The sequence below is a fragment of the Ochotona princeps genome, chromosome 12, assembly GCF_030435755.1.
Source record: "Ochotona princeps isolate mOchPri1 chromosome 12, mOchPri1.hap1, whole genome shotgun sequence".
Classification (NCBI taxonomy): domain Eukaryota; kingdom Metazoa; phylum Chordata; class Mammalia; order Lagomorpha; family Ochotonidae; genus Ochotona; species Ochotona princeps.
Genome location: NC_080843.1, coordinates 19282231 through 19296081, shown reverse-complemented (window position 1 = coordinate 19296081; position 13851 = coordinate 19282231). Strand labels below are relative to the sequence as shown.

General features: G+C 37.7%; 1 pseudogene; it reads left to right on the top strand.

The window, feature by feature from the left end:
* Positions 1–3540: 3540 nt before the first annotated feature.
* Positions 3541–4480, top strand: LOC118758003 (heterogeneous nuclear ribonucleoprotein M-like; annotated as a pseudogene).
* Positions 4481–13851: the final 9371 nt, after the last annotated feature.

The following is a 13851-nucleotide window of genomic DNA, read 5'->3' as shown; positions in this document are numbered from 1 at the left end:
ATGCCTTAGGGGCACTGGTTCAAGACCCTGTTACTCCATTTCACGTCCAGCTCCCTGCCTGTGACTTGAGACAGCAGTCAAGAACAGCCCAAAGCCTTGGGATCCTGCATCCACGTGGGAGACCTGGGAGAAGCTCCCCTCACATGGTTTCAGATCAGATCGGCTTCAGCCAATCTGTGTCCTCTTAGGAGTAAACCAGTGGACAGGTCTTTCTTTTTTCCTCTCCATCTATCTGGAAATATGCCTTTCCAATAAAAACATGGAAAGAATCCAAAAACAAAAAATGAGGAAAGGAGGAAGGAGGATAAGAAGATGAGAGACAAGGGTGGGAATTATCATTATGCTCCTAAATTTATATTCTGAAATACATGAAATTGGTTAACCTTATGCAAATAAAATAATGGAAAAGAATAAAAAAAGATAGAATATTTAAAATTCAATAATTTAAATCAGTTTTTAATGTCAACCTCCAATTCCTGTGGCCTGTTCACTGAAAGCTGCTTTTGGTCCCTCAGTATGTATATATTGTCTGCCGTAAAATTATCCTTAAAAAAAAGTTAGCACATTTCTAGATGGTCAGTTTTAAGGGATAGATTATTAACTGCCTATAAGTTAAAAAAATTGTGTTTAAGTGTCATCAATGTTTAAGTATCTTGGTATCAACTTTTTACATCCTGGTTTCTGTTTCAATAGATGAAACATACAGCTTTTACTTTCCTTCTGGTTTGGATTCATCCTTATGTCATCATGAACTTTTTGTTCTGCTTTTTATTGCCTTTTCTTTCCTAATTTTAGGAATCAAAATTAATCCTCTTGAAAGGCGGCTGGGAGTTAAAATGCAATAGTACTATAGAATAAATTATATGACAGAACTTTCTCAAATTACTTTATCGCTATTGTTATTGCATGGATTAGCGGTTTTTGCTCTGCAGACACTGAGGGCTTGTTTGGGGAAACCTGAGGAAATATGGGCGCTGTCAGAAACGTGTGGGGCACTGCCTGTGGGTGTGCGACTCCACAACTGGAAGACAAGGAGCCTGAGGGGAAGGAATTTAGCACTCCAGCTTTCCGCAGAAACAGGTTGTAAATCCTTAGTTCTTCCCTCAAGTCAAGAAAATTTGACATTAATCTTCCAGATTCTCAGTTAAGTGTTCTGTAAATTAGAGCAATAACAGTTGGTAATAGGAGACTCATTAAATAACAAAGTTTAGCACTTTGCATTACCTGCATAACATCTGGGTTTCACATTGCTGGTTTCTCAAAAGAGTTTCCAGATTCAGGAATCTCTTGGCTGTACAGTAGATATAGTCAGTGTGCCAGCAATTTTTATTTATTTTTTAATTTGTTGTACTCTGTGCATCATGGCCTGTGTAACAGTGACTTAAGGCTGTGATAATCAGGATAGATGAATGCTTCTTATGCAGCTGCTAAAGTTAGATTTGAATCACATTTTGAATCAGAATGACTTTTCACGACAATTGATATATTTTCATTTATCACTAGGCATACATAAATTGTCCACTATGAAATGATCTGGGTTGTAATGTTATCTATTGTGCAAGGTGAGCATGAAAAATGGAAATGAAAATGCTTTTCTTACATTGTTTCTAAATTATATAATATCCTAATGGTTTGGGGACTCAAATAACCAAAAGATCTTCTCATTATTTTCTCCTGTGTTCTTGTATTTAACCATTATAAAATATGAAATCATTGAATATTGTTAGTAATAGCAATTTGATTATAATGTGTATGTTGAATCAAAATAATTATATTTGAGTATAAATTATAATTCTGCTATTTCATATTCTATAAACTCAGTTAAGCTTATTAACACACTTGAACTAAATGATATTGAAAAATCTGAATTGCTTTTCTTTAATATGAAGGAAGTTTATACAAAATTTAGGCAAGGCATTTTGGTAATGAATTAACAAGAAAGAAGCTGCTTTGTTTCTTCTAAAAATAAACCCTAAAAACAGCAACAAAAATAAAATGAAATTAATCAGGCACTGACTTTAAAGTTATACCAAATATAATTAAAAACAAACAAGCAAACAAAAGAAACAAGTTGAGATACATAGCAATGTCAAGCATCTTGCCATAACTGGATACATAGTTGCCATTTTTCTGACACTGTTTATACTACTGAGATATTTCTTTTCCAACTGAGGCAGATAATTGAAGACATCCAGGGATGGTGTGGGACACAGTGATAGAGAAGCAGCTTGTGCAACCCTCAGTCCATTTCCTAGTGACTACTTCAAGCCCGGCCCTGATTCCAGCTCTTGCCAGTGGAGAGTCTAGGAGGCAGTTGGTGATGGCTAAATACCTGAATACCTGCCAACCAATGTAGGAGACACCTAGTAAACATAGTTCTGACTTATTTCCTTAGAAATATTTGATCGAAACTGCATGAAGGGAGCATCTAACAAATAATTCAGCATTCTTTCTCAAAAATAATGTCAAACAGCATTTTTAAATTTTCTCTTGGGCAACACCGTCGTGTTTTGTTTCACTGTTGATGGTGTAAATCAATAATGCAGTTTAGGTTGCAAATGATACCTTGAAATGTAGAATCTAGATTACTCTAATCCACATAAGGCTATTTTAAATATGCTAAATGAGTTGGCTAATGTTTGCCAAATCCAGTGATTTATTTAACGTTCAGAAATAAAACCAAATTTCAAGATGCTGAGACATAAAAGCTAACAAAGAAAAACAAAGGCTAGTCAGGACTTTCATAGCTAAACCAGAAAAAAAAAATTATTTAAAGGCTCTAGTCTACAAAGTTTATTGTTAACAAAAGCAAAAGACCACAGAGATTATTACTGGCCGGTGGATCCCAGCAGGCTGATGATATTCTTAAGTATAATCAGATGTTATAAAGCATCAGATTTTCATAATACCTTAAGGCTTTTCTGGAAAAATTATTGCAGGTTCTACAAAAGTTAACACACTTTATTGGTCTCAGCTGTGTAAGCCTTTGTGCCCACCATTCTCCGCTCCCCTTCAACAGGCCATATGTGCATGAATTCCTTTGAGTTTATGGTTTTTAAATTTACAAAAGCTCACATGGAACGAGCTTCAGTGGAAAACCTTTTATTTAGGGGGTGGGTGTTCTCGTTTCTATATAGGCACAAGATGAAAAATCTTGTTGTGAAATCTAAGAGGACATTAATTCTTAATGGGAATCCACATTGATTTTCAGCAAGATTTTAAATAACACGAGAGATCAGCTGATGGGAATGTGGAGAGATGCATGGTGGTCAGAGTTGTAGGAAAAGATAATTTTTTTTCTGATTTTTCAGAGAATAGAAGATAATGTTCTTGAGACAATGCAGCAGAAAGTGCACTTGCTGTTCAGATTTCATGTGAAGTTTCAGAAAAAGAAAGCATCAGAAAGATGTCTGAGCAATAGTGATGTGCATTGTGCAGAACAAATCACAGTTTCCAGACAGATATTGTGAGAATTATATTGGATTAGCAAATCATGTTTCAGAAGTAAATGTGCTGGCACAAAACACAGACAGGGAGAAAATGTTGGCTGGGGTCCAGGCCAAGGAGGCTGTGACGCAGCCCACAATGGAAGAGAAGAGCAGTATGCCCAGTGTGCCAAGGGGCAGTGGGCTCCAGGCCTGAATAGTGAAGGGGAATGACCAACTCCAAATGAGAAGAGAAAGGAGAAAAATATAAAAAAAAGAGGGGACAATTGTTTTGAACCATACTGCAATCCGACCAAGAAGTATGGACCCTTCATCACAAACATAACTTTTGAGGTGAAATGGCAGTCCCTCAAAACCTGGTTGAAGAACAAGTGGGTGAGGAAACATACACAGAGCTTGTCATAGAGGCAGCCAGAAAGTCAAAAGGATGTGCTGTTGTGGAATTCAAGATGGAAGAGAGTATGAGAAAAGCTGCTGAGGTTAGAAACAAGCACAGTCTGAGTGGAAGCCACTGAAGGTCCAGGAAGAACCTGGTGATGGTACAAGCGGATATTCTAGAGGACAAAGATGGGCAAAGTTGAGGCATAGGCACTGTGGCTTTGGTAGAGTCAATTGAAACTATGCAAGCTATCTTTATGTTTAATGGCCAATTGCTGTTCGATGGACCAATGGATGTCAAAATGGATGAGTGGGCCTTACCAAAGGCTGATCCACCCTCCCTGCCCCCAATTTGCAGCATCCACAGCAGTTTCCCCATGGATTTAGTGGTATTGGCATGGGATTAGGACCGGGAGGGCAGCCTATATATGCCAATCACCTGAATAAAGGTATTGGCAGGGGAAATATAGGGCCTGAAGGAATAGGAATGGAAGTCACAGGGTCTGGAATAAATACATGGGAGCAATAGAGGACCCTTTTGGTGGTGGCATGGAGAACATGAGGCAGTTAGGATCTGTGATGAACACAAGGGTGGAGGTGGAGGCAGCGTCCTGGGCATCCAGAGAATGGGACCCTTGGGGCTTGACCAACTTTGAGGGCATGTGCCAGACCATGGAGGTGCATTGACTCTGGCGTAGAGTTAATGGGCACCAGCACAGGCTTTGGCCTTGAGCAGATGACTGTGCCATGGAGTGCGTGGGCCTGAGCATGGAATTCCTAGTGCCGACTGGCATGGAGGCCGGCTTGGAGCAGATGGGTCCAATTATGGGTTGCATGAGCAGCCTGGAGTACACAGGCCCAGTTCTGGGAGCTGGTACTGATCGCACGGGCCTGGCCATAGGTGACGATGATGGTACCAGCTTTGTGCCTTTGATATGGAGCATGGCAACCCTGGAGGAAGCTTTACAGGCTCCATCAGAGCTGGAAGGCCTGCAGGATTTTTTGATTTTACCCGGAAGATGCTATAAGACAAATTCAATGAATGGAGGACGGGGAGTCCAAGGGCTGTGTGTACTCAAGTTGAAGTCGCCAGAGGTGGCAGAGCAAGCTTGCCAGATGACGAACAGCTGGACGCTGAGCTGCCTCAAGATCCAAGTTCAGATAATTTAAACGCTTAAGCATCTGACTATTGTAACCATCAATATCAGACCTCTGATTTTGTATTTTTTTTGTTATTAACTGTTTTAATTTGCTGGCTGGATGGATAAGAAAGTTTTGAAGACTCACTTGCTTTTTTGAGATAATTTAGATTGATTTTTTAGTGACAGGAGTCCTGTTTGAGTGTTTGCAGTGAGGTTGTATATGTGCAGTTTTGTTTGTGTATTGTCTTTTTGACAATAAGACTTTGATAATAAATACAAATTCCTGAAAACAACAAAAAGAAGGTAAATGTGCTAAACACTTACCGCGGAATATTTTCCTCAAAAATCATGTCCAACAGCATTTGAGAAAATATTGGACTTATTTTAAAATTGATCAAGATTAATAAGATTGCCAGTTATATGATCAGATAATACAGAAAACATTTTGAAATGGAGTCTTATAGCATGCTACCATGTGTATTCTGTGTGGCTTCTTGTCACCTTCAAATTGAAAGCATTCATCAATTAGACTAGTTATTTTTATGTAGTTCAAGTGTTTGGAAAATTTGCAATTTTCTAGCATCTTGTCAGCTCCCTCGCTTGGAACTATTCTTGATGTAAGGGAGAGTATTTAATCGGTTATAGGAAAAGAAGGTAAGGGTAACATTTCAGGATTTAGATTTGTAAGCAATTTTTGGCTGATCTGATGCTGATCAGTTTACTGCCCCTCAGCCATCAAGTTTATTCTTCTGTGTCAATGTTGTTGTGCACCCATTGTGGTTTGTGTGTGTGTGTATGTACACTGACAAGACCATACTTAGTTATGATTGTATATTTTTCTTCTCTTAAGTTATTTTCTTCTTTCATTTTTCTCTCCTTTTCTCTTTTTTCTTCTGGCCTTCCACCCTGCCTCCTCCTTGTTTCCTGTTTCATTTCCTCCTTCCATCCTTCCATCCTTCCCATCTTCCTTCTTTGTTTCCTACTTTTCTGTAACTCATCATAATTGTACACATTCATGTGAGTACAATAGGAAGCTTTGTGATGAGGACTCCGGTACAGCAGGTAAAGTCACTGTTAAGGAAACCAGCATTCACATCGGACTTTGTGGAGTCAGCGGCTGGATGCACTCATTCTGATCCAATTCTTCTTTTTCTTTTTTAAATTATTTCTACATAGTTGATTAGGGTGATAAGGGTGAAGGGCTAAAGGAAGGTAGGTAGGATCACCATTTCCACATTTTTTTTTCCTTTCTGTGTCTGCAGGAAGCAGGAAGGGGAGAAGCCACACCCAGCCTCCCAAACAGTTTCAGTTTAACACGACTTAAATCTGTTAAAGTTTAGATAATTGTATGGACAATGTAAGATAAAATAAGTAATCTACTAATTTTTAAAATACTAAGAATTAATTGGACCCAAAGGAGTTTTTATGGTTTTCACAGGAGAAATTATTTGATAGTTGAAAATATGACAGACCTCAGTAAGTGGGAAAGAAACAAAATGTAAATTAATATTCAATTGTCCCCTCTTCCTGTTACTTGTCATTGATTAAAATTCTTACCCATCACAGAAACCACAGGTAAAGTTTTATATTTGTATCTTGCAGAGATGGTAATGATTTTTATTTAGCTGAGCAAATTAACCTGTGGATAAAGTTTACAGCCCCATTGGACAATAAATGATTGTTCTTTATATAGTCTAACGATTTTCCTACCTTGCAAGTAGTTTAGTTTGAACCAGCAGTAGCACCATGCTGAATTCCTCATTAGCTAATTGGTTAGAATAGTGACATACGCTCAATGTATGGGTGCTATAATGTACATTAATTATGTGGTAATACTTTTTAAGAGCTTCTAAATTTCCTATATTGACTTTAATTTAAAATTTTAAAATAAAAAAAAGCCCATGCTTGTTTTCATAGTTTTAACTGTGCACGTGAGGAATATCTAAACAGTTGTGGATGCTGTCCTCAGATTACTGAGGTTTCAATGATAAAATATGTTTTTGTTTACAAATGTTTTTAGCCGGTTGGTAGATTGGACAAGAAAAGGAAACTCCAGGAATGGGCATGTGTCACTCTTTAGATTTTGAGTGTACAACGTCCTGGGCATATTGTATGTGATCTAACAGGTTTCATAATACTCTGCTGTCTCTTCTGATCTGGAGAATAAATTTCCTCTCACGCTGTATCCTGCCAGTGGTCTTTCTCCTTCTTGAGACGAAATGCAAAAAAGTAGAAGCATACCACTATTTCCCTCTTTTCTTACCTTTCTGTGTGGTAAGACTACAGCTTTTTATCAGTTTCCAGAACTGTCTGTTACAGCCAGTTATTTGGGAACAAACTGATACAGAAAAAAAAAAAGAACAAACTATATATTTTTTAAGATCCCTGTATAAATGTCTATTGTGTTTCACTTGAATTCAGTGGAAACAGAGGTTGTCACATCTTATTCCATCATTGCCTCTTCAACTTTTCCTCGTGTTCATTTTCATAATTCCCTCTGACAGTTTCTCCTCTCTCTATTGGGGGTCTTCCCCCCCCCCCTTTGGTGAAGGTCATATGCAACATTCAGGCCTCTATACAGGAATGAAGAGCTTTCTACCTCAGTGGTAGCAAGCACTGTCATTAATGTGTGTGTGTGTGTGTGTGTGTGTGTATATATACACATGTCTCAGCTGAAAGAAATCTGTCCCTGGTGTGCTTTCCTCGAGTCCCACAACCAGTAACAGAGGCCATGCAGCTCTTCAAGATCAGGTCATCCGGATTGAACTGATGATCACTCTAAAGGATCATTCCATGTCCCAGCTATTCTGTGTGATCAGCCACGTACATGGTTAATATTGTAACAAGTGATTTCCACCCTAACCCTGGGCCTATTTCTCTTCTTTCTTCAATAAACATGCAATTTCCTCAGACACAGTTCCTCACAATGATCAGCTGCAATTGATTTTCTTATTACTGCAACATATATTGATGTATACACAAACAAAGAAAAAAATCTATCCTAAACTCCCTTACTTTCTTTCTCCTTGTTCAAAGATGATGTTTTCTGGGCCCATCGTGGAAGCCTAGCGGCTGAAGTCCTCACCTTGCATGCACCAGGATCCCATATGGGCGCTGGTTCTAATCCAGGCAGCCCTGCTTGACCTCCGGCTCTCTACTTGTGGCCTGGGAAAATAGTCGAGGACGGCCCAAAGCCTTGGGGTTCTGCATCCATGTGGGAGACCCGGAAGAGGCTGCTTGGGCTTCTGTTTTCGGATTGGCACAGTACTGTCCATTGTGGCCATTTGGGGAATGAATCAATGGACAGAGAATCCTCCTGTCTTTCCTCCTCTCTTTATTTTTGATTTTACAATAAAAATAAATAAAATCTTTTTTTTAAAAGATGGCATTTTTTTCCTGGAAAGTTTACCACAAATGGATATATTAAGGTTCTGAGATGGTGGAAGAAAGAAAAACCAAAAGTGTAGGTGAGAAACAGCTGTGGATGAGTCCAATGTCATTGGAGGGATGCTACACTACTAGGAATTTCATTTTTTTTCTTACCTATTTCCATTACAAATCAGATCTGTTTCAGTAAAAAGTGGAAATAAGATTTCCATCAACAAGAAGTAGCATAGAGGGCATAGTGTAGAGAAAATAATATTTCTTTTTTTAAGATTTATTTTATTTTTTATTATAAAGTCAGATTAGATTAGAGTAACTAGATCAGAACTAGCTGGGATTAGAACCAATGTCCATATGAGATCCTGGCATGTGCAAGGCCAGGACTTTAGCCACTAGGCTACCACACTGGGCCCAATAGAATGTCTTAAGCATCAATGAGCACACGTTCAAAAGCAGGAAGATAGAATTCTTTTGTGGTTACAGACTAAGCATGACAGTGAATGTCGTTATCACTTGAACATGTCTAAAATTTTATCTGTAAGATTGAAACTATGGTACCATCTGACCAAACAAAAACAAATAAGCAGCTTAGATTAAGCATTTTACATGCATCTTTAAAAAATGTTCTCATGAAATGACATTTGAGAACTGATAGGGTACATACATTTTGACACTGAATTTCTACTAAGTAAACTCACCATGTCTGTTGAGTGCATAGGACTTTGAAATTTTGAAGGGAAAATACATAAACATATCTTTTTTTGCAATAGAGTCATTGTTTTTATTTATCATTTTAAGTGTTCTTTTTTATGTTTTATTTTTCTTGATACAGTTCCATAGGCTCAGAAATTTCCCCTTCCACCTTCATATACTCCCTCCCCCACTACTTTCCCTTGTATTATTGCAATATTAAAGTCCTTCAGCGATAGTCACAAGTCCATCACTCTGCTATTTAAGTTTATCATGACATTACAAGTATAGACAATGGTATGCTCCCTGAAATAAGCCAATTTCAACAAGACAGATATCCTATGTTCTCTCTGATATAAGGCAACCTTGATGCAAAATGAAAGATCAGTAGATATTTAGGCAACATGTACATACATATATTCATCTACGGGAACTGGCACACCGAGAAAAGATGTGGCGCAGAACACATCTCTGGTGCTGAGTAAAAGGAGGACTCCCAATGAAATTGTTATAGAGTCACTGTTTTTAAAATATATGATTCCATCATTCTCATTATGGTTCACTATATTACCAGTTGCAGAATACAATTAATAAAAGTGTATGTGTGTGTCTCTGTGTGTCTGTGTATAATACATACATATATACATATGTGTATATATCTGTATATATAATACATACGTGTAAATTATCAGATCAAAACTTTCACGGGGAGAAGCAGTGGGCATTACTGTACGAGTTGCCCTAGGGAGCAACTGCCATCTACAGAAACAAGAAGCCATCAAGGAGGTGAAACGTGTGGTAGTCCTAGGGAAATAACCCCGGGCAAAAGAAAGCATGGGCAGATCATATAGCGGTGAGTTGGATTGGAGGTTAATATAAGTGTAAGGAATTGTGCAGAAATACCAAGGAGTGAGGTCATGATGGAAATTATGAGGAATGCAATATTAGTCTCTATAAGAATGTTTCTTTCAGAAGGAAAACTAAACAAAGAAGTAACATTATCTTCCCTGAAGATTGCGTGATGATAGTCTATAAAGATGGAAAAGGGCAAAATACTACACTGTTGGTATATCACAGCAGAGCAACGATTAAAAGCAGAGATGAGGAAGAGTAGTTGGATTCTGAAGGGAATCCATATAATTTTTCACTAAGCATTCCTTAACATCAATACAGAGCTTTTATCCTCTGTATTCTAATGTGCACCTGCTTGAGCACACTATCTTTATGTAAAGCAGCATCCTATTGCCACAATACAGCCAACAATTTTGTTGAGAGTCCATCTTTTCTTTGGAAGTAGAGATGCCTGCTGGATCATATCTTCATATTTAGATAGGATAGTCCCTATCACGTTGTTACCATGTATTCCCTTAAATGAGAAACTATGAAACAAAATCAAAAACAGAAACAAAATTAAAACAAAAAAATTTGCAGGACCATGGAGTTAAGTAATATGTTACTGAATGATCAATGATTAGGAATAAAACATGAATTCTGTTAGGGAAAATTACAAAATTTGGGCTATATAAATCACCAATTTACATCAAACATAAAGTATGGAATTATGACAGGAAAAATGTAGACAACTTGTGTTTGCTCAAACATTTTATTTACCTCATTTCATGTATTAGTCATCTTTTAAAGATTATATATGTCTAAGTTTCTTCATGTGTAACCTGTATTGTCACATAATTGCTATTTAATAATACTAACTCACTATCTTGTCTATGGTAAGAAATGTGCTATAAGGTTTACTAGTTTTACATTTCATATTTAGATGTTGCTTCATTAATTAAAAGACAGCAAGTAGAGTAGCATTAAAAGAGCAAGTTCAATTCCATTAGCTCCCTTCCCAACTGCCTGGAGGCCTGAATTCAATGTGGGTGTCACTATGTGGATGACAGAGACCTGAGTACTTGAGGCTACACCTGCTGCCCACCCATGTGCAGAAACTTGGAATGGAGAGAATAGGGACTCAACTCATGGGGTGGCAACTATTGTGCTAATCAACTGCCTTGGTTTTGTGACTGAAATAGTATTATTATTTTAAAACTTTTACGCTTTGTTTTCATTAATTACCATATCACGATAATTATGATAAATAGTAAAATTTGTATAATATTTTTGGCCGCATGTATCAAAATTGTGTAAATTCCTATCAAACTTCTACAGCTGTTGCATACCAAACTTCTACAGCTGTGTACACAGCTTCACACTTCTCTCATGATTTTAGGCTGTGGGATGCTACCACGTTATTCACACCAAGTTGACTGGTCTTTGGAGGCTCATTGAATGGGAAATAACTGCAGATTGCTTATTACACAACACATATGAGATTTCTGTTTAACAATGGTTCCATCTGCTTGGAACTTTTATTGAAGTCATTTAATTACTGTTGTGATTTTAAAATTTTAAGACAGAGGCATTTAGGAAGCTGGGTGTGACTTCTCTCCTTGTTTCCCTCCTTCCCCCAGATACAGGAAGGAAGGAAAAAAGAGAATGTGGAGACTCTTTTTCAATCTTATTTACTTTTTTTTTTACTTTCCATAATATAGTTTTTTTTTAGTTAAAAGGGTTCCCCCTTTCTTTATTTCTTTTTTTTTAAAGATATATTTATTTTTATTGAAAAGTCAGATTTACAGCAAAAAAGAAGGAGAGAGAGAAAGATCTTCCATCTACTGGCTCACTCCTCAAGTGTCCAAAACAGCCAGAGCTGATCTGATGTGAATCCAGGAGCCAGGAAATTCTTCAGGGTCTCGCACGTGGATGCAGGGTTCCCTAAGGCTTTGGGCCATGCTCAGCTGCTTTCCCAGGTTACATGCAGGGAGCAGCATGGGAAGCGGAGCAACCAGGATGTGATCCAGCACCATACGGCAAGGACTTTGTTCACTATGCTATCATGCCAAGGCCCATTTTCCCCCTTTTTTAATCTTTTCATTAATGCTAACATAATAACCACTATTTTAAGACTACATGCTATCATATCTATTTTATAATGGTTAAAATCTGCAGGCAAAATGTTGTTTCATATTGTTTGATTTCTGAACTTAATGAATCACTGTAAGTTTCTATTTCTTGTTTACCCATTATGCAGTTAAGTAAAGAAAGGCCATTATTCAGTGATTCATTGTAACAAGGAACTTAATTTTGTAGACATCACAATGTAATGTAAGCTTTATTAGTATGGTCTATATTTGGTTCTATTGAACATTGCCATAACGTGAAACAAATTTGCCTGTATTTTTATGTGATAATTTTACATTTTCCAGTTCAGGCATTGGCTGATGTGAGTACAAACAGGCGAAGAGACTAAAATTTTGTTGGCACTATAATGTACTTTTTCCTTACTGAAGAAAGAGCTATTACATACCATTGCCATGTTCCTTTCCAAAGGCTTTATTTGGAAATCTAAGGCTGAACAGAAATAAAGAGATCAAGACTTTTTTTGAATTTTGTTTGCTAACAATGTCAACAGAAAGCAGGTGAGTCAGGTTAACTTTTGTTTGTGGATGGTTTGTATTTTTTTCTTTGAAATATGATTATTTGTTCTCTGCCTATAATTCATCTCTATCTGTCTTATAATCAGAAATCAAAATAATGGGACTTTACAAAAAGGAAATGTATACTAGGTAAATCTTATGCAAGTTCAGAACCTAAACGGGTTTTGTCCAACCTGTTCTGCCTTTTGTTTAAAGCATAAATGTTACTTTACCATAACAATAATACTTAAAAAGTAGTAAAACCAATGCCTTCAATCTAATGATTTACCATACATTTTTTTTAAAGATTTATTTATTTTATTACAAAGTCAGATATACAGAGAGGAGGAGAGACAGAGAGGAAGATCTTCCGTCCGATGATTCACTCCCCAAGTGAGCCGCAACGGCCGGTGCATGCCAATCTGATGCCAGGAACCAGGAACCTCTTCCGGGTCTCCCACGCGGGTGCAGGGTCCCAAAGCCTTGGGCCGTCCTGGACTGCTTTCCCAGGCCACAAACAGGGAGCTGGATGGGAAGTGGAGCTGCCGGGATTAGAACCGGCGCCCATATGGGATCCCGGGGCTTTCAAGGCGAGGACTTTAGCCACTAGGTCACACCGCCGGGCCCCTACCATACATTTTTAAAACACCTCATTTTGAAAGCTAAGCTTTCTGAAAGGAGTTATCAAGGAAATTTTTATCAATGTAAGTGTAGACTTAGAAACAAAAGGGAAATGAGTTCAAATTTAACAATAATCTTTTAGAAATCATACTGCATTTCAAGTGAAAATACAAGTTAAACAATGGATATCATTTGGTGTTTGGATAGCGACTTAGGCACTTGATGCAGGAATCTCCTGGAAATAAGCAGAAAAGGATTGGATCAGTAAGTAAAAATGTTGATTGACTTAATTAAAATAATACGTAAACTAGCATATTTTTCTGACATGTATATCAAGAATTTTAGAGGTCCCTACCCAAGCTTCAACTACTCATGACACAGGTGTCAACTCATCTTCCTTTGAAAAAGTAGTTGGAAATAAGTGCACTAACTCAGTGACTTCCATAAATTCTTGCTAGAACACAGCTTTCACTATGATGACAAACACTTGAATGCTATTCTTAACCCACAGTTGGATAATACCATATTTTTTAGTGCTTTCAATTTTTCCTCTTTTTTTTGTTATGTGAATAGTGTAGATCTCAAGATAAAGCCAGTGGTTCTCTTGCTTCCTGGTTACTTCCCTTTTGTGGCAGGTGCTCTGACACCTATCCAGCTTTGGGGAATTCCCTAGGAAAGGCAGCAACTTGCAACTCAAGTAGTTGGTTCCACCCA